Consider the following 19,014-nt stretch of genomic DNA (forward strand, 5'->3'; position numbering starts at 1 on the left):
CATGGGGTGTAATCGTTGTTTTAAGAAGAGAAAATGTGATTTTTTTTTTTTTTTGGCATATGGAAATGCATTCGTACAAAATCAGAAGAAAAATTCTAGAAGCTATCTTAACGGCTGGATTGCCCCTCGAGGAAAAGTGAAAGAGCTGAGCGGAAACAGGCTGTCCACTGCACCACCTCGATGACCTGAGACTTGTGGATGGGTGGCTCAGTGTTGGCAAGTTTATCACGTCTTCAGATAGAACCGGTATGGTTTCCACCTAGAAGCTTATACTTGCTGTTAAGAAGAAATACTCTATCGTAAATAATACGTAAAAATAATTATAGTGGTGGAGGTCTTAAGTTCGTTTGTTGTCTTAAAAATAATTCTTGTTTCACGTTTAAAGAAAACAATTGTGCAACAACCCTAACTATTTAGGATATCAAATAACTCGTTCTTCAACAACCTTTTTTCACACAGTGCTATCGAGTTAAGTTTTAAATCATTGCAATCAATAAATCAAAATAGTAAAAAACTACATCGTTATTAAATATCGTATTTTTTAATTCGTTATGTATATTTTATTCAGTAAACTCAAACGTATTTAGTGTTTAGTACCTATTCTAGCACATAATTCTGCGTTAAGTAGATAGACGTAATAATTATATTAATGTTAGAACAGCATATAAAAGTTACACATTTAGAATTGTAGCACGAAAAAATTTTGAGAAAAATGAAAATAAAGTAGAGATGAGAGATACAATTACAGTCTGATTCATTTACAAGTTATCATTACATATTTATTAACCTATAGTTTATTCATTTCTCGTAATTTCTCTTTTCAGGACAGTAATTCTTTATTGTATTTATTTTTATAAAACGACGAGAACCGAAAATCCAATGCAAAATGGCTAAATAAATGAAGTTCTAATATATATATATATATATTACAATTTACAAAGCACAATTTATATTTGGTTTTTGGTTGGTCTCATATAAAAATGGTTAATTAATGTAACAGTTTAAATAATATATTATATGGCAGGTTGATACAATACTACGTCCTTGGGTTAAAAAAGAAACAACTACAATAAGAATAAAATACAGCATTTCTCAAATGCTAACAAAAACAAAACTTTTTTTTTTAACAGAGTTTATAGCACAAATTATAAATACTGCGTGAGTGGAAACATGTATGAATACTCAATGAATAAAAGCGAGTAATGAGGCCTCATGAATTACATTTGACCTACTTCTCTATTGACGAGAGTGAAATAATGGAGCAAACACGAGCTGTTGTTATTACAACAAACTCTTGGATTCGCTAGATGGCGTTGAAACAAACATTCTTGTTGCAGGTGGTGCATACTCCGGCCCATTTAGATGACTGAATAACAGTCAACGTGTACTTGCAGTTGGTTGACAAAGGGAAGAAAATCAAACATTTTGCGAGGTCTACACCACGTGGAGTTCAGACTGTAATATCTGTGCACAATTTGGTCTAATTTAACTTCATTTCAGCTAAATCAAAATGAGTAATAACGTTTGAGGTATGATAACACGAGAAAAGGCTAACCTGCTGTATTAATACCTATTTCCTTCCTTAATACTCACCCATTGTACTTACAATACTGTTCTATGTTTCATAAGTATAACTTTTCCATAATGACTAATTATTGCTACATTATCAAGCTATCTTCTTGATAATTATAATAACTAAAAACTGTATCTAAAACATTCCCTTTCGAAGATGATAACAAGTGAGTTTTGATATACAGGGAATGGACAAGAAAAATGGCCCCGCTTGAAAATTTTGTTATATCTTTTTATTATATAACAGGAAAATATGTAAAGCTAATGTTGTTGGTTTTTTTTTAAATTCTAATATTTAATACTGGCTTTCGTAAATACCTGAACTTTCGTGATTTTAGTTACATAAAAGTAAAATGTGTTGTGCATGTTTCCCTGAAATTGTATTGTTAAAAGATATCTTAGAAGTAAGAACTGATAATATAGGATGGCTAGTTCAGTCGTCTGATATCAATCCGATTGAAAATTTATGGGCTAAGTTGCGCCGACTAACGAAAGATTGCAAGCCAAACAAGGAAAATAATCATTTTGAAGTACTCAAAGAAGGATGGCAGTCAACCACTCAGGAACATCAGCACAAACTCATTGAAAGCATGCCATGTTGATATGAAGCAATGTTGAAATGTAAGGGAATGTTGACTAGATATTAACTGGTTTGTATTACTTTGAGTTTCATTTTTACGTTCTAGTATTGTAGAGAAACCTGTTTGATCATTTTGTAGACCAACTTGAACAAGAAGACGTTGTATTTTGTTTTCTAAATTTTGCGCAAAGCTTCATGGGGGCTATCTGCGCTAACCGTCCCTAATTTAGAAGTGTAAGACCAGAGGAAAGACAGCTAGTCATCATCGCCCACCGTCAATTCTTGGGCCACTCTTTTACCAACGAATAGTGGGACTGGCCGTAACATTATAACGTCTCCACGGCTGAAAGGGCGAGCATGTCTGGTGTGACGGAGATTCGAACCCGCGACTCTTAGATTACGAGTCTAACGCCCTTACTACCTGGCAATGCTGGGCCAACACTTTTTAAGAGAAAATTTAACTAAACTCATGAAAAGTTCAGGTGTTTACGAAACCCTGCGTTAAAGTTAAGATTTGAGATCATATATGAACATATTTCGTTAAATACGTTTTAAAAAACATATACTTTTACATATTTTTCTATTAATCTAATAAAAGATATAACAAATTAACAATATTTCCAAGTGCGGCCCACTTGTTTTTGTCCATCTCCTGTACATGCTAAACTTTTTTTTTTTTTTTTCATTTCACAAGATAGAGTTGTATATAAGTTTCTACCTTTTACCACGCCCCATCTCCATGATATTCTAATATGGACATACTCATCTCTTAAGGACATCGTTGTAGGTAAAACTTATTACATGCATATCCTGGACATATCTCGTTGAAAAAAATAAATAGTTGCTATGACTGGGAGATATTTATGTTAAACAAGCTTGGAAGAACAGTCACACGGGTTATTCTTTTTTAATTTTCTAACAAGCATCAAAAGTTTGTGTTTGTAGCAGCTGTAATAGCAAGTAATTAATACCAAAATCTGATGATTCGTAATATCTAATGATCATAAAACCACAATAGAGCTTAAAATATAACACCTGAGCACCATTATCAAAATTAAACAAACAGAGCAGTTACTTGAAACATTAAAATAAAACATTTATAGGCCACTAAGTTATACTTAATTTTTATGGCTAAGCATGGGCCAATATTTTCTTTTAAACCTACCAATAAACGCGCGAAACGCTACAATTGTCTGGATGTCGGTTAATTGCATTTCACACGGTAACACCCAATAATATATCTATCAGCTAGCCTAGTTATGTCGTGGGAGTTTATTGATCGTCTGCTCAGCCAACGCCACCTTACGTACGTTAACTCTTCTCATACTCAACCTGTACTTATATGACAATGAAATGGGGAACCTATTCCAAAGGTATGTCCGAACTTTGAAAGACAATTCAGGTATTATACCATTTACCTGTGAGAAGTGGGTAAATCATATATCTTTTCTAAATACCGTTCTCAGCATATTTTCACGAATCTCATTCGACAGTTTTTCTGACAATTTTGAACCTGTGTCTAGATTTCCGGATTGAAAGACATAAAATAAATGTGTTTAACAAAATATTGTTGCATTAAAATATTATATATATGCTAAAGTCTTACGTTTGTTATGGGACGTAATGTTACAACAATTTTTATTTTTAATATCTTTTTCAACGAGAGACAGAATAGAAGTGAAACACTCGAACGATTTTGCAGATAACCTGAATGGGAAAATTGGATTCAAACATGAGAACTGTGAAAAGGCAGGTGAATAATACACACTACAGTGTATTCAACTATTTTATTGTTAATTTACCGCACATTATAAAACCTTACGAGGTTTTGAGAGACCCATTATAAAATATGAAATCTTAAAACAGAATACAAAAGTTACGGGATATTCAATTAATTTTCATATTCAGCAAAATAGTCTAAACCTTAAGAAGTCCTTTAATTTTATAAATAACTAATCGTGACATTAATGTATAGGAGAAGGGATGGAGGTTGGTGAAGAACAGTCGTTGACTACACGTATGGTAATATTGTGACAACAAGAAAAAGTCACAAAAAAAGTCCAAACAATAATCAGTCTATGTCTTAACTATTCCTTGATAAATTATTTCGGGAGAGTGTTTATCATGAATATACAAAAATGAATGGCAAGTGCCTGTTGCGTTTTTTACTACAGGCAGTTACTGTCCGTTCTTGTAAGCTCATATATCTTAGTTTTTTGTTGAAAACCAGATAAAACAAAAGATGCTTCGAACAGACTATAGAGTAGTATAGAAATGTAATGTAGCCTGAATTGTAACACTTGATAAACAGAAAGGGTAATCAACTAACTACTTAAGGTTAGATTAAAACAAACATAAGAGGAAAGCATCGGCACTTGTTTCTATCTAAACACATACGCAAATGAAAAAAAGCGCACTTCATTTGTACAGACGGACTTATACGAAAGGATGCTTAAATAAACTTCCGCTACGTGTTGAAAAGAAAGTAAACATAAAAATATGTTTCTAATGGTATTTATGAGTGGATCTGAAAATAACAAAACGTTTCCTGATGATAAGGTTTGCTCGAATTGAGGATGTGTCTGTGAAAGTTAATCTTTTTTTTTGACATATTTTAGTATGATATGGATTTCTTAAAAGATTGTTGTATTAAATCTTTATTTACTGATTCAAGTATCTTATTCGTTTATAAGTTTGCTTGTTAGGCTTAGTGCAAAACTGCACATTCAACTATCTGCGCTTTGTCCACAGCGAGGAATCGAACTCCGGATTGTAGCATTCAAGTCCTACGCTGACCCATCGATTACTATACATTGACTATAGATTTCGACCTTAACACGTGTAGAATGTACTGATCTAATCGTACATGTTATGAGGTTTTACTATATCTAGGTGTCTTTGCCCCGGTTTATCATTTCAAAATTAGGAACAACTAGTGCAATTTGCTCTCAAGTAACTTTGCACGAAATTCAGCGAACAAATTAAAGAACATTAAGATCCTTTTAAAATAAGTAATGTATTCATTTGTTTACCGTTTTTCAATTCTAAATTTTAAATTTCTCGACTGGAAAATGTTTTTTTTTTTTTGTATTTCAAAACTGTTAGTTTAAAGTAAGCTGTAAAACATCACACCTACAACATGATGCAAGTAAAAAAACAACAAAAATCAATGAACGACGACGTTATTCAAGGTCACCCCAGAACTGCCTAAGACCTTGCCTTATTGATCTCCGAGGGTGATTAGAGCATATCACACGTGTTTGTCTAGGAAAAACATTGCTGTGGGAAAGCATTGGAACTACATACATGTAGAGCCAGCTTAACCTTCAAGTACAGAATCACCTTGTTTATTGGTTTTATAAATCAAGTACTCAAGTTGTGCGAGAAGATGGTTAATCCTCGATAAAAATGTAACGAAACAAGGAAAGAAAACGATGCTTTCTTCGTATTCACACGACCTATCCGCTAGTGTGCTTAAAACTTTGAAGATAAGATAAAACATAAATAATTTCTGGAGCTCTTTTTCGGGTTAAACGTTTAGTAATACTAAGCTGAAAACTTTGGTTTAAAATAATACACACCGCAGTAGCACAGCGTTATGTTTGCAGATTTACAATGCTTGAAACCGGATTTCGATACCTGTTGTGGGAAGAGCACAGACAGTCCATTGTGTAACTTTGTGCTTAATTACAAACAAACATGTTCGAAATAGCGAATGAAGATAGTGCATTGCCGAGATTTTAAGCCAGATAAAGGTAATGGAAAACGTCTGATAAAAACAAGTATATAAACGTATTGCGAATAATTACAACTATTGAAGATTAGGTTTGGCTAGCATATAAATGTATTCGATCATCTAGATTTAAAACAGATGATAAGATTTTTAGAATCCATTATGGAACATAAGTTTAAAGAAATACATAAATATACGCCACCGAAAATACAAAATTACTATCTCCGTGACGTCATATGCTAAGAACTCCAACATGGCAATAGTTATATCTCGATAAACACCACAGGATAAGAATGACTATATCACAAACCAAATAATCTTGGAATTAATGGTATTTTCACAAAATTCCATAGTTGGAGGATTGGGTTGGGGGCAGTTAAAGACAGCGAAAAATCGTCAGGTTACTCAGCAAATAGGGTGACAGTCGCTTTGGAAGGCAGTTTCTGGATGACTCTGGCACTCAGAAATTTTGCATGTGCACCTAGAACCGATAGAACCTGCTTTTCGTGCACCCAGAGCCGACAGAACCTGCTCTTCGTGCTGTGAGGAGAAAGGTGACTCACAGAGTATTGTCGCTTCTATTGCTGGACAGGTACAGGTATTGTCCCCGAACCATTAGCATTAGCACGGGCTATAGTAATGGAGCAGGTAGACAGAAACATTTCTTACTTCAGACTATACTACAGTGTATATTACAATTACATTTCACATTCCTTACATCAGGCCACACAATAGTGTATACTACAGATTGCATTTCACATTCCTTACTTCAGACTACACTGCAGTGTATACTACAGATTACATTTCACATTCCTTACTTCAGCCTATACTGCAGTGTATATCACAGACTTCATCTTACCCTCCTCCCTTTCAGGGCTTCAGTGGACAGTTCAGTAGTGGTCTTGCCTATTCAGCCTGAATCACCAAATTATTATTTAAAGATCAGGATGCTACAACTATTCTCTGTGAATCCCATCGATCACGTCGTTGTCAGAGAAGGTTAATGTGGTACAATCGCAAATAACAATATTCCAAATCTGGAAAATATGATATACAGAGTGTCCCATAAAAATGTATATACACTTTGAATGATTACAACTCACTCAAATTTTCTTTTCTGATATGAAGTAATGGTAGAAGCAAGACTAAGCTTTGAGAAAAGAAAATTTATCTTAAAGTGCTACTGGAAGTGTGAGAACTGAAGTGTAAAGATGGTTTAGAAGGGAGTTTCAAACAGATCCACCATCACGACTCACCATTACTCGCATCAGAGATAAGTTTGAGACAAATCGAACTGTTCAAGACGTCCATAAAGGGCGTTCTGGAAGACCGCGGTCGTCCACCAGTCCCACACGAGAAGCAGAGCTGTTGGAAAGTCTCCACCGATTTCCAAGAAAACCTGTTTGGCAGATAGCCCGTGAGACAGGAATCCCAAAATCGAGCGACCACCGCATGTTGAAGCGCGTTCATTGGAAAAGTTTTATTCCAGCACTAGTCCACGCCCTCAATGAAGATGATCCTGATTGGAGAGTTGAATTTTGTGACTGGTGCCTGGCAAAATCTGCAGAGGATGCAGAGTTTCCAAACAAGATTGTCTGGAGCGATGAAGCCACATTTAAGTTAAATGGCTCAGTTAATTGTCACAATTGCACCTACTGGACACCTCAGAACCCGCATGTTACGGTTGAATGCCACGTAAACTTACCAGGGGTTACTGTGTGGTGTGGATTATCAGCGTTGGGCGTAATTGGACCATTATTTTTTCGAAAACACTGTCACTGGTCTCGTTTATCTGAACTGGCTGCAAGAATCTGTCCTGTCACGCATTCCTGAGCAATTTGGAGATGAAGAGTTTTATTTCCAGCAAGATGGAGCACCTCCAAACTACCATCGTAATGTGAGGATCTTGACGAAAATTTGCCGAACAATGGGTTGGGCAAAGAGGTAGCACTGAGTTTCCCTCACGTCACCAGACCTCACACATCTGGACTTTTTTTTTTTATGGGGATACGTGAAAGATAAGGTTTATAGCACAAAACCTGCAACAATCAATGAGCTGAGAGCAGCAATTGAAAGAGAATGAACCCAAATACCAAATGAAATGATTCGTAAAGTTTGCAATTCCACCTGTCCGCGTTATCAGCAGTGCATGGATTATAATAGTCATTAGTTCGAACATAGCGAGTACTCAAAAGATTCTACACTTGTCTTCTTAAATTTAGATTATAAAACCTAGACATATCTTAATAAATATTGTATTTGTAATCATTCAAGGTGTGTATACATTTGTTTTGGACATCCTGTACAAACATTCATTCTCGCTTTAAATATTACAAATGGCGTATCCACTACACACTAATAATAATCTATTGGCCTTAGTTCTCGTATTTAGTTACTAAAGTCTGCAGGTTTTCGAGTAGGCGTTTATTTACATATTGTTAAGCGTCATCTATCGTCTAGTCTAGTAATAACGCGTTGTAAAACAGCACAAAAACACTGTACCACCTACCTTTGGGGCATATTATTACGTATAATAGATAACTATATTTAATTAAATGAGCACATCAACTTATTGGTGAACAACAATAGTTTAAAAGAAGCAAACACTTCGAGAAAGTTCAGTAAAACAGAATACAATACACGAGTTTTAAAAAGCACATGAATATTTTGTATTACTTAGCCTACAATTATTGATGATGAATTACAAAATCCTACTGAAAACTGTTGATGTTTATTTACGAGGTTCTAGTGGTTATCCAAATAACATTTGAAACTGTAAGATGAATAATGACATTAACACTAGAATAACTTTGCACTGAGATTCAGTAAATACTTCGTAAATGTACGAACAAATCTTTAGTAAAAATTCGTGATGACGAGAAATCTATTTGAAGTAAAAACGTATTTTCAAGACAACTAGCATTGGTATTAAAACTTTAATTAAAATAAAGTACAGAACAACGTTTCGACCCTATTTATTGACCTGAAGATGACCTAAAAAGGTTGAAACATTGTTCTGTACATTATTTTAATTAAAGTTTTAATACCCATAATAGCATTCTTAAGAATATAAGAATACATCTTTAGTAAAAATCTTTAATTAAAAATTTCGTGTGTGGGAGTTATGTTTTCTAAAAGCTTGCTTCGTGAAGGTACACTCAGTAAATTCAGAGTTATAATATGTATACTTTCATGGTTATCTTGTGATCCAGTTTCTTGGCTGATTGTGTTTTACTAGTGATGGGTAAAATGAGCGAGATATTTATTTTTTTTAATTATTAAAACACAATAACGTGTTAAATAGGTTTTGTACAAAATATTCATAGGATAGTGGAGTGTGAGAAAAACACTGTACTTTAAATTACAAATTCTGTAACTTGAAGTAAACATTTCCACTGCAGTAGTTCGTCTCTAAGTGCAAAGAAAACTTGCCATCCTAAGTTTTTATAGAACGTATCGTTTGAAACTTCATGTTTGATGGAAATAATATTTGAAAGATCGATTTTTTTCATATAGAAGTTGTTTCTAGTATAACAGGAAGTGTGAACATGACATCAAATCTCTTATTTTTTAAAATATTTTATTTAGTTTGGGCTTTCAATTGAGAAATTCTCTTTCTATATAAGAACTTTTTCTAGCTAAAAGGTATCTTAATATTTTAAAATCACGCTGGTACTTGTTGCATGGTGTTTAGTGTTGTTGATTTTTTAAGTAATAATTCCAATGAAAATATTGAGACGTGTAATTTTCCAATGCTCATGCGGACTTAAGAAACTACAGTGTAAGAAAGACAATATTTAGTAATGGTGAATAATTAACATACACAAATAAAATACAATTCTATATACTTCAGCAGTACACAAAATCTGTTTTATGAGGTCTTTGCTACACGTTTTAATTCATATACAATACTAAAATGTTGTATTTTACTTTCTTGTTTTTTAATTAATTTCTTATTTAATTGGAGAGTAGGATATATCCTTTCTCCGTTGAGTTTACAGAATCTTCATTTGAGTAAATCAAATATTAAACTGTTTTAATCACAAGTTTGTTTCTTGTTTGTTTTTGGAATTTCGCGCGAACCTACACGAGGGCTATCTGCACTAATCACAAGTTAATGTGTTTTCACTGGTTTTATTGTCAACATGATTTAATATATCTGTGATGTGTGAAACAATGACCTAATGATTTTTATTCACTAAATTACACAAGCCTGAGAATTAATCCTTATAAAAGTTGTTTTGATTTTAATGACGAATTTCTCCATAGTTCTGCTACGCGGGTTTCGAAAATAATATTAATATTTTTTTTCTATCATGTAAAAATTCTTTACAAATCTGGAAGAAAAAAAAGACTTATTTAGATTAAATTACTATTCTGTTCAAACAATCACAATTTTTTGTTATTACGTTTGAGTTCTTGAACGATCGATAAAGCTCTCGCGTCGCTGTTGGTCTAGAGAAATCTATAGCCAGTGTTTGTCAATATTTTAAGCACAACAAAACGTAACGTAATTTCAATTAAAATGATTTACTTATGTGAAAAGTACATATGAAGTTTTCTGAAAAACGAATATCATTTTCGGATTTAGTAAACTGAAATTACTGTAGAACATGTAAATATTTCAAGACAATAAAATCATCGCAGGTCTGTCTAGTTATGAGGCGCTGTACAAAACTTTTACCATGTTAGAATGAATTGTATGTAAAAGGAGCTATAGGTATGTACTGTATCTATGTTAGTAGCAAAAAATAAAAATTATTATCGTCTGCTGGCGAAAACGTGTAAGGGGTGACAATAGTGTGAACTCATTACATTACTTCATAACATGCGTTGTTTATAAACACCATTAAAATATTATATTAACAAAACATATTAAGCTGCAATACAACAAAGTGTCTTAATAAACCACCTTCACGTAACTAAAAACACAAAAAAATCTCCAATTATAGATGACGAAATCAGATATGATTTATAGGAAGCGATCTTATCATTTTCACATTAAAGAGACAGATCCTTAGGAACATAATAAAATGTAGCAAAAAGCGCGCTCTGTAAACAAACTCAACATTCAGTGTTAAACAAAAGTATTCTATAAAAACATTTTGGAAACAATGTGATCTATATTCTTAGCATTCTTTGTCACGACCAGGGTGATTTTAGGCGAAATTCTGGCACATGGAGGAAATTTTTTCTAACGCAAAGGTGCACAATAACCTATCCGAACTCAGTTCACAGTGGGAAACTGAACCTTGGATTAAAACATTTTCAATAATTAAACTTACCGCTGATTCACCAGGGGGTTTAGAGGCTTTGTTTTTGAATTTTGCGCAAAGTTGTACGAGAGGTATCTGCGTTAGCCCTCCCTAATTTAGCAGCGTAAGACGAGAGGGAAAGCAGCTAGTCATCACCGCCCACCGCCAATTCTTGGGCTACTCTTTTACCAACGAATAGTGGGATTGACCGTCACATTATAATGCCTCCACGGCTGAAAGGGTGAGAATATTTGGTGGGACAGGAATTCGAACCCGCAACCGTAAAATTTGGAGTCAAACGTCCTAACAACCTGACCTACCGAGGTCAAAGACTAGCAGAAGAAAAACGATCGATCTGACTTAGATTTCAATTATTTAATTATTTAATTATCCAATGAGCTAAAGATTTTTTTTTTAATGGAAGTTTGGCTACAATCGAATATATAATATTATTAATAATGTTGCAAATACATGTCGAAAAGGTAAATAAAGTTTATCTGACAAGGAAAATTTCTTTTCCTTTGATTACCGTTCAAAAATTCAACATACTTCTGTTTGAAAAGAAAGAAAATGGTAAGTATCATTCATTCAAAACAGAGCAAACAAGAGTGTAGAGATGGCATTTGCATCATCCTTACATAGTGCAGAGGCACACAGTGCAATAGGATGTTAACACACAAAATTAGGATAAGTTAAACTCAGTTGTGATTGAATAGTGGCATGTATTGCTGTATGTTAATTCTTGCCCATACTGTTATGTAGGGATGGTGCAAAAGCCACCCCCACTATCACGTTTGCCTTGTTTTTGAAGGATTGACATCAGCCATCCCTACATTACTTCCTCTTTAAAAAAAAACACATTTCTTTGTTGTTATAACGTTGCGTTTCAATAGACATAGGAAGACTGTATTTAAAATTAAGTTTTAAATACAATAAGGTTCGAACTTTAATATTTATTGTTTATCTCTTATTAACCGGTAATTCCTGTTTCACCCTGTCCTTAAGTTTTTAAAGGAACACCAGACTTTTGTACGAAAGCTAACTTCGAGGGGTAATGATAACATTGTTTATACTGGAATCATATTTCTTTAAAATTTATACTAGTTATCAATAATACTTATCAAAGCAAATACTCCACTTAAAACTATATCACCTTACTGTAATTAGTTGATACCATTGTTTTGTTTTCTAAGTTATCATGCAATAAAAACACAAAAGAAAGAAAGAAGAAATTCATAGAACTTGGTACTCGGTCATTACATAGATGTTGCTACATAAGTAAACACTGTATAGTATTGTAAAGTTCTAATGATCTATTGAGAAGATATTTAAAATACCATTCGATGAATAATTCGAGCAATCTCCACATAAGCGCGCCCAGTATGGCCAGATGGTTACGGTGTTCGACTCGTAATCTGAGGGTCGGGGGTTCAAATCCCCGTCGCACCAAACACTCTCACCCTTTCAGCCATAGGGGCATTATAATGTGACGGTCAGTCTCACTATTCGTTGGTAAAAGAGTAGCCCAAGAGTTGGCGGTGGGTGGTGACTCTAGTCTTACATTGCTAAATTAGGAACGGCTTGCACAGATAGCCCTCGAGTAGCTTTGTGCGAAATTCAAAACCAAACAAAGCAAACTCACTGTTCGTTGGTAAAAAAGTAGCCGAAGAGTTGGCGGTGGGTGGTGATAACAAGTTGCCTTCCTTCTAGTCTTGCGCTACTAAATTAGGGACGACTAGCGCAGATAGCCCTTGAGTAGCTTTGCGCGAAATTCAAAACAAACAAATCGAAATCTACATGGGCAGTGCTGCCACCTGGTTGACATTTACACCGACTGAGTGGGAACTCGTGTATAAAGAAAACAGACTTCGACGTTAACGTGTTTTTATTCATATTGGTACAATTAATTTACTCCCCTTTCGTCTAAAGCCGACATTTTTCATTTACATTGTGTGCATTTCTTATAACATCAGCGTAGAGTATAAGAACTTGCCTGGTGGTATCAGTTTTTGAACATTACATTATAGTTTAGTTAAACATTTGCTAAAGTTTTGTTCTTGTGGTGCACGTGTTTAGGTTTTGCTGAAATAAATCTCAACGCATCAGATTTTTTTCTCCTTCAAGGATAAAAATCGTGTTTAATTAGTACTTTGTATTTATAGGTATCTCATTTCTTTGTTTGGACAGTGAAGGTTCTCGTAAACGCTACGTTTGTACAGGTGATTCCAAATTTGATTTTAAACATGTGACACATGTCGCACGTGTTATATTTCAGTTGAACTTCCAGTTTTCAAATTTGTAAATGAGTATTACTGCGTCTACTTCAAAAGTGCTATAATTTTTTTTAACTATTGCAATTAATAAACTACTCGTAATGTGTGCTACAGTTTAAAATGTTTTAAGTTATTCTGTTTTCGAAGCCTAAGAAAGTACGATACGTTGGTTACAGCACTATTTAAGTTTGTGAAGTGTACATATGTATATACCAATAAACATTAACTGTTAAACACCACTTGAAGAAGCGATAACTAAATAACCATTCATTTCTGTAATGAATTGCTTTATGTAAGGATGTAACCAAAATACATTTGATTTAGAATGACAACATCAAATGACATTGATGGATATTACAAATTTACAATAATGGCTTACATTATAAAGTATAATAACTGGGTTTATTAGCTGGTTTTTATTCAGCTGTACTCAGTGGATACTACAGTAACTACAGAGAAATACATCGAGTTGCATGACTTATATTAATATTCTATAAGTGCTTCTCTGTACAAGCTTTGCACTCTCAAAATATGTCGCAATGGCCACTTCTAGATTGTGTTAAAATAAGAAGCAACTGGGTGCAAGAGAAAGGAATTAATAATTAACATAATTAATAATTTAGAGCATATATTTTCATAAATTGTCTAGCACGAGGCAGAAATTAAATCAAAGATTCCTGAGGCACGAAGTAACCTCTCAATAAATTGATTCTATGGGTAGGTTTCATTTTCAGTTCAGAACCATCGAACAATACAATACATAATGTGTCACTGGGTAAAGCTATGAAGTCCATACATAAATAAGTATATATATATATTATGGAGGAGGGGGGTCTTGAGTAACCAAGAAACAAAACCGAAGAGGTATTTTTGAGTCATTCTTTATAAAGAGACAAATAATTACTTCATGATTCATGTATGACTAAAGGGGAGAACTCCCATAATGACCTAATTATAATACAGTCATGTAAGAAACACCTTGTTACAGGATTTTTTAAAGAACTATATAAAGTTGAGTTTAACAGAATCAAACATCAAATTCGATCAATACAAACGACGAAGACCTATACAAATAATTTAATAATTATGAATGACAACTCTGTGGCATTTAATTAATAGGACGAAAGTTCGAGTGTACGTCCATTTTCTTCTTTTAGTTTTTTTTTTTCGTCCTATTAATTAAATGCCACAGAGATGTCATTCAAAATTATTAAATTATTTGTATAGGTCTTCGTCGTGTGTATTGATCGAATTTGATGTTTGATTCTGTTAAACCCAACTTTATATAGTTAATGTGAGAAAATATATCTAAATATAACCTTTATCGGTTAACTGCATATCATTTATATTTTTAATCTGATGTTAGAAACACACGATGAATTTTTACGTAATTTTCTAAAATATATATTCGTTGGAAACTATACATAATTGTGTTATTTGTGACAAAGTGTAGTGTTGTGTAATAGCATCGACTACGCTTGAAACAAAAATTTTAATTTTCTAGCCGCAACATCCAACGATCCAAACATCAGCGATGATTGTTTCCATCGTTACAAATACGTATATTCTTTTTTGCACTGTTGACTCTTTTCGTCTGAATTGCTGCAACGCAACACAAACATTGTCCACTTCTTCCTTTATTAGGTTAAGTCGAGAATAGTCACGTAGCGATGGAAAAAACTAGGACGTCACGTGAAACTTGTTTTGAAGTATGTATTTATTGAAAGATTGCTCCTCAAATGTAAAATAATCGTTATAAATGCAGATCTCTCTGGAATTAGCATTGAAACGTAATTCAAATAATAAGAAATACCATTGGTTTTGTTAACCAGTCAGCGCTCTCAATGTCTACCTTTTTATTTAAAATATCCATCGATTAACAATAAATCAGCTTCTATCTAAAAGAAACACGTGGAAAACGAAGTAACAAATATATGCAGGTTAGAAATTGTTTAGATAATACAATAGTTTTGCATTGTTGCTTTTAATTTTACTATACATTTCTATTTAATGTTTTATGTATTTCTTTTAATATTAGGTTAGGCATGGCCAGGTGGTTAAGGAACTAGATTCGTAATCCGAGGTTCGAAACCCCATCACACCAAACATGTTCGCCCTTTCAGTCGCGGGGACGTTATAACGTGACAGTCAATCCCACTATGTGTTGGTAAAAGAGTAGCCCAAAAGTTGGCGGTGGGTGGTGATGACTAGTTGCTTTTCCTCTTGTCGTACACTGCTAAATTTTGCGCAAAGCCACACGAAAACTATCTGCGTTAACCGTCCCTAATTTAGCAGTGTAAGACTAGAGGGAAGGTGGCTAGTCATCACCACCTACTGCCAACTCTTGGGCTACTCTTTTACCAACGAATAGTGGTATTGACTGTCACATTATCATAACCTCTGAAAGGGCGGACATGTTTGGTGTGACGGTGATTCGAACCCGCGACGCTCAGATTACGAGTCGAATGCCCTAATCACCTGGCTAATCCCGGGCCTGGTTGGTTATTGTAAACCAAAGCCAGATTAGGCCATCAGCTGTGTTCACCAAGAGGAATCAAACCTCTGATTAACTACCACTGTCTCACTGGGGTAGAGGAAATTTACATTTGGTGAATACATATTTATAAAGCCATACAAATATGAAAAACAACGCTACCAGACGAGTCTTTCCAGGCCCAAAGTAAACCTAACATGGTAAATATTCAGTTGGAGCTCGGGTAATAGGTGGCAGCTTTTAATTACAAAAATGTTTGGACAACATTTTCTCAAGCATTTTAATACAATATTTTACAATATTAATACAATATTTTAAACTTTAGAAGTTACAATGTCGCTTTTCTGCAAAATAGCGGTTATATTTACCGTTTTCTTCTATGTTGCTTTTAACGTTGCGTGATTGGAATTAAACACAAGGCTACACAATGGGCTATCTGTGCTCTTCCCACCACGGGTATGTGACAGCGATATGTTTGTGGGCTTGCAACGCTAAAACATAGTGTTCGATTCTTCGCAGTGGACACAGTAGATATCTTATTATAAATCTGCTTTAAATTAAACAAACTATACTTGTAAAATTATGAAAAAAACGTATTGTGCTTTCTACAGCTACGTAATAGCTTTTAAATGAAGTATAAGCTTTGTTTAAGCTATGTGTAACAGGTGCGAAATTAAGAGAAACCAAAACGACCCTTCCAAGAGTAACAGCCATCAATACCGAATATTCCCGCCTTGGGCTGTAATTTTCGTGAAACAAAAAAGAAACCGAACATTCTGCTAGTATTAGAAGTGTTTTTCTCACAGCAAAGCCACATTGGGTTAGCTGCTGAGTCCACCGAGGGGAATCGAACCCCTGATTTTAGTGTTGTAAATCCATAGACTTACCGCTGGACCAGCGGGTGACAGTAATGGAACACCTTTACCTTAAAAATTGGTAAAACAGTATATGCAAATGGAAAATTTCCCAAAAGTATGAATTTCAAGGAACCTCTCTGTTACTTATCCATATACAAACTTAGTTGTATAACCGACGTGTGTCTTGACTGTTCATTATAAAACTAATTTTCACGTGTAGTTTCGTTTCGAGTTTACTAACTAAGTATTATTTTATACAAGCTATAACTTATACAGTAAGACTGATTTTAGAACAGATATGACGATTCGATAACCGGTTCGATCATTATCAAGGAGATAAGTTTTAATGGTAAAGAAGTTGTGTACTTGTAATAAAATATCGTAGATTAATAATTCTAAACTAAGAGTAAATGAAGGGAAGTAACACAAAGGATGAAATAACAAATCAAAATCGACACAGACGTAGAAGTTTAAAAAAAAAGAAAAAAAAAAACAACACAAATGAACTGGAAACTAAAAACGTGTGTGTTTCCTTAGAGAAAAATCACATCGGGTTTATCTGCCAAGTTCACCGAGGTGAATCGAATCCCTGATTTTAGACTTGTAAATCCGAAGACAACAAAAACGTACACTTTTTAATGTTTCGTTACTATTAACACGTTACTGTTTACAATGCTAAAATCAGGGCTCGATTCCTTTATAATAATACCATGGAATACAGATTAACATTTTCTTGTCATCACCTGCATAACCACATGTGGCTTTGCTCTAAGAAAACACGTAACTGAATTTATATTTTATCCACCCAATGATATATTAAGATAATTACGTTATACGCGACAGAACATACTTAATTTACACCAGTAGACAAAAACATTTAACACACATTGTTACAGCAGTGAAATATGCCATAAATTGAGGTGTAACCAATACGCCTCAAATACAACGCTAACACAAACTAATAGGCCCGGCATGGAAAAGCTTGTTAAGGCGTGCGACTCATAATCTGAGGGTCGTGGGTTCGCATCCCCGTCGCGCCAAACATGCTCGCCCTTTCAGCCGTGAGGGCGTTATAATGTGACGGTCACTCCCACTATTCTATTCCTAGAACGGCTGGTATGGGTGTTAACACTTTTACTAATAAAGCAGAGAACAAAGTTTCGACCTTCTAAGGTCATCTCTTTGTGTGTGTGTTTTAAACGTTAATATACTTTTGAAAAATTATACTGAGAAAATCGTTGAATAAATAGACACAAGGTTTGTTGCACTGCTTGTTTTTTGGATTTCGCTCAAAGCTACACGAGGGCTATCTGCGCTAGCCGTCCCTAATTTAGCAATGTAAGACTAGAGGGAAGGCAGCTAGTCGTCACCACCTACCGCCAACTCTTTGGCTACTCTTTTATCAACGAATAGTGGGATTGACCGTGACATTATAACGCCTTCACGGCTAAAAAGGCAAGCATGTTTGGTGCGACAGGTATTCGAACCCGAGACCCTCAGATTACGAGTCGAGTGCCTTAACCATCTATCCATGCCAGTGTTTAAAGCCATTTCTTTTTACTTTTAACAACACGATATATTGCATTGACGTAGTATTCTACTAAGGCAATACTCCTCCACAATGGATGACTATCGTCCGCAACGAACTTAATGAAACATTCCACAGTCAATGAACTGAGAGGGGGTGGCGATATGCTAGCTCCTGTGTTCTCTGGACATTCTGCCTATGAAGGTTTTATGGGTTTCCTAAAGGATTTGGTTTAAGCTAGAAAGTTTGTGAATAAGGCTGAATTGTTTCAATGTATCTGATAAGCTTTCAGAAAAGCGTACCTTAGAACATTTATTAGATTTTGAGTACAGACTGGATATTTCGGATTTAACTCGACAACTGGTGTGATCATTATCAAGTTCATGAAAACTACCCACACTGATCAACATTTAACATGACTGTGTTATGTATGAACCGAAAAAAATGTAAATGTTACATGCGATAAACCTCTTGTTTCTTCACTAAAACGAATTTCACGTTATTATTTTTCAAAAGTTTTTTTATAAAATTCTTTGATTCCGTGTAATTTTGGACTAACAAAATAAACATGAAGCTCTGTAAGTGGATTGTTGATATCTGAAGTTATGCCTACCACACCATTAAAGTGTTTTGCTGGATTTCTTGAAAAGCTATTCGAACACTACCTACACTCGTTTTCCTTGATTTTAAATTGATAGATTAAAACTAGACTGCTGGTCAAC

The 19,014-nt window shown here is 34.4% G+C and overlaps 2 protein-coding genes across 11 annotated transcripts in view; one reads left to right on the forward strand and one right to left on the reverse strand.

The window, feature by feature from the left end:
• The window catches only part of LOC143244401 (uncharacterized), an 85,319-nt gene that overhangs the window by 33,972 nt on the left and 32,333 nt on the right, over positions 1 to 19,014 (forward strand). Inside the window, exon 5 of one of the 8 annotated variants that reach the window (XR_013025077.1) lies at positions 86 to 221. The exons of 6 other annotated variants lie outside the window; for them this stretch is intronic. The gene's annotated coding sequence lies outside the window, so the exon portion shown is untranslated. Of the gene's footprint in view, positions 1 to 85; positions 224 to 19,014 lie in introns of those variants that run through there. One more of the 8 variants, XR_013025068.1, reaches the window with a different exon arrangement.
• LOC143244389 (potassium voltage-gated channel protein Shaker-like) overlaps positions 128 to 19,014 on the reverse strand; it is a 254,174-nt gene continuing 235,287 nt past the window's right edge. For all 3 annotated transcript variants that reach the window (XM_076488966.1, XM_076488986.1, XM_076488976.1), the window contains one exon: positions 128 to 266. The gene's annotated coding sequence lies outside the window, so the exon portion shown is untranslated. The remainder of the gene's footprint in view (positions 267 to 19,014) is intronic.

This window comes from Tachypleus tridentatus, chromosome 1, assembly GCF_004210375.1.
Source record: "Tachypleus tridentatus isolate NWPU-2018 chromosome 1, ASM421037v1, whole genome shotgun sequence".
NCBI classification, from domain to species: Eukaryota; Metazoa; Arthropoda; class Merostomata; order Xiphosura; family Limulidae; genus Tachypleus; species Tachypleus tridentatus.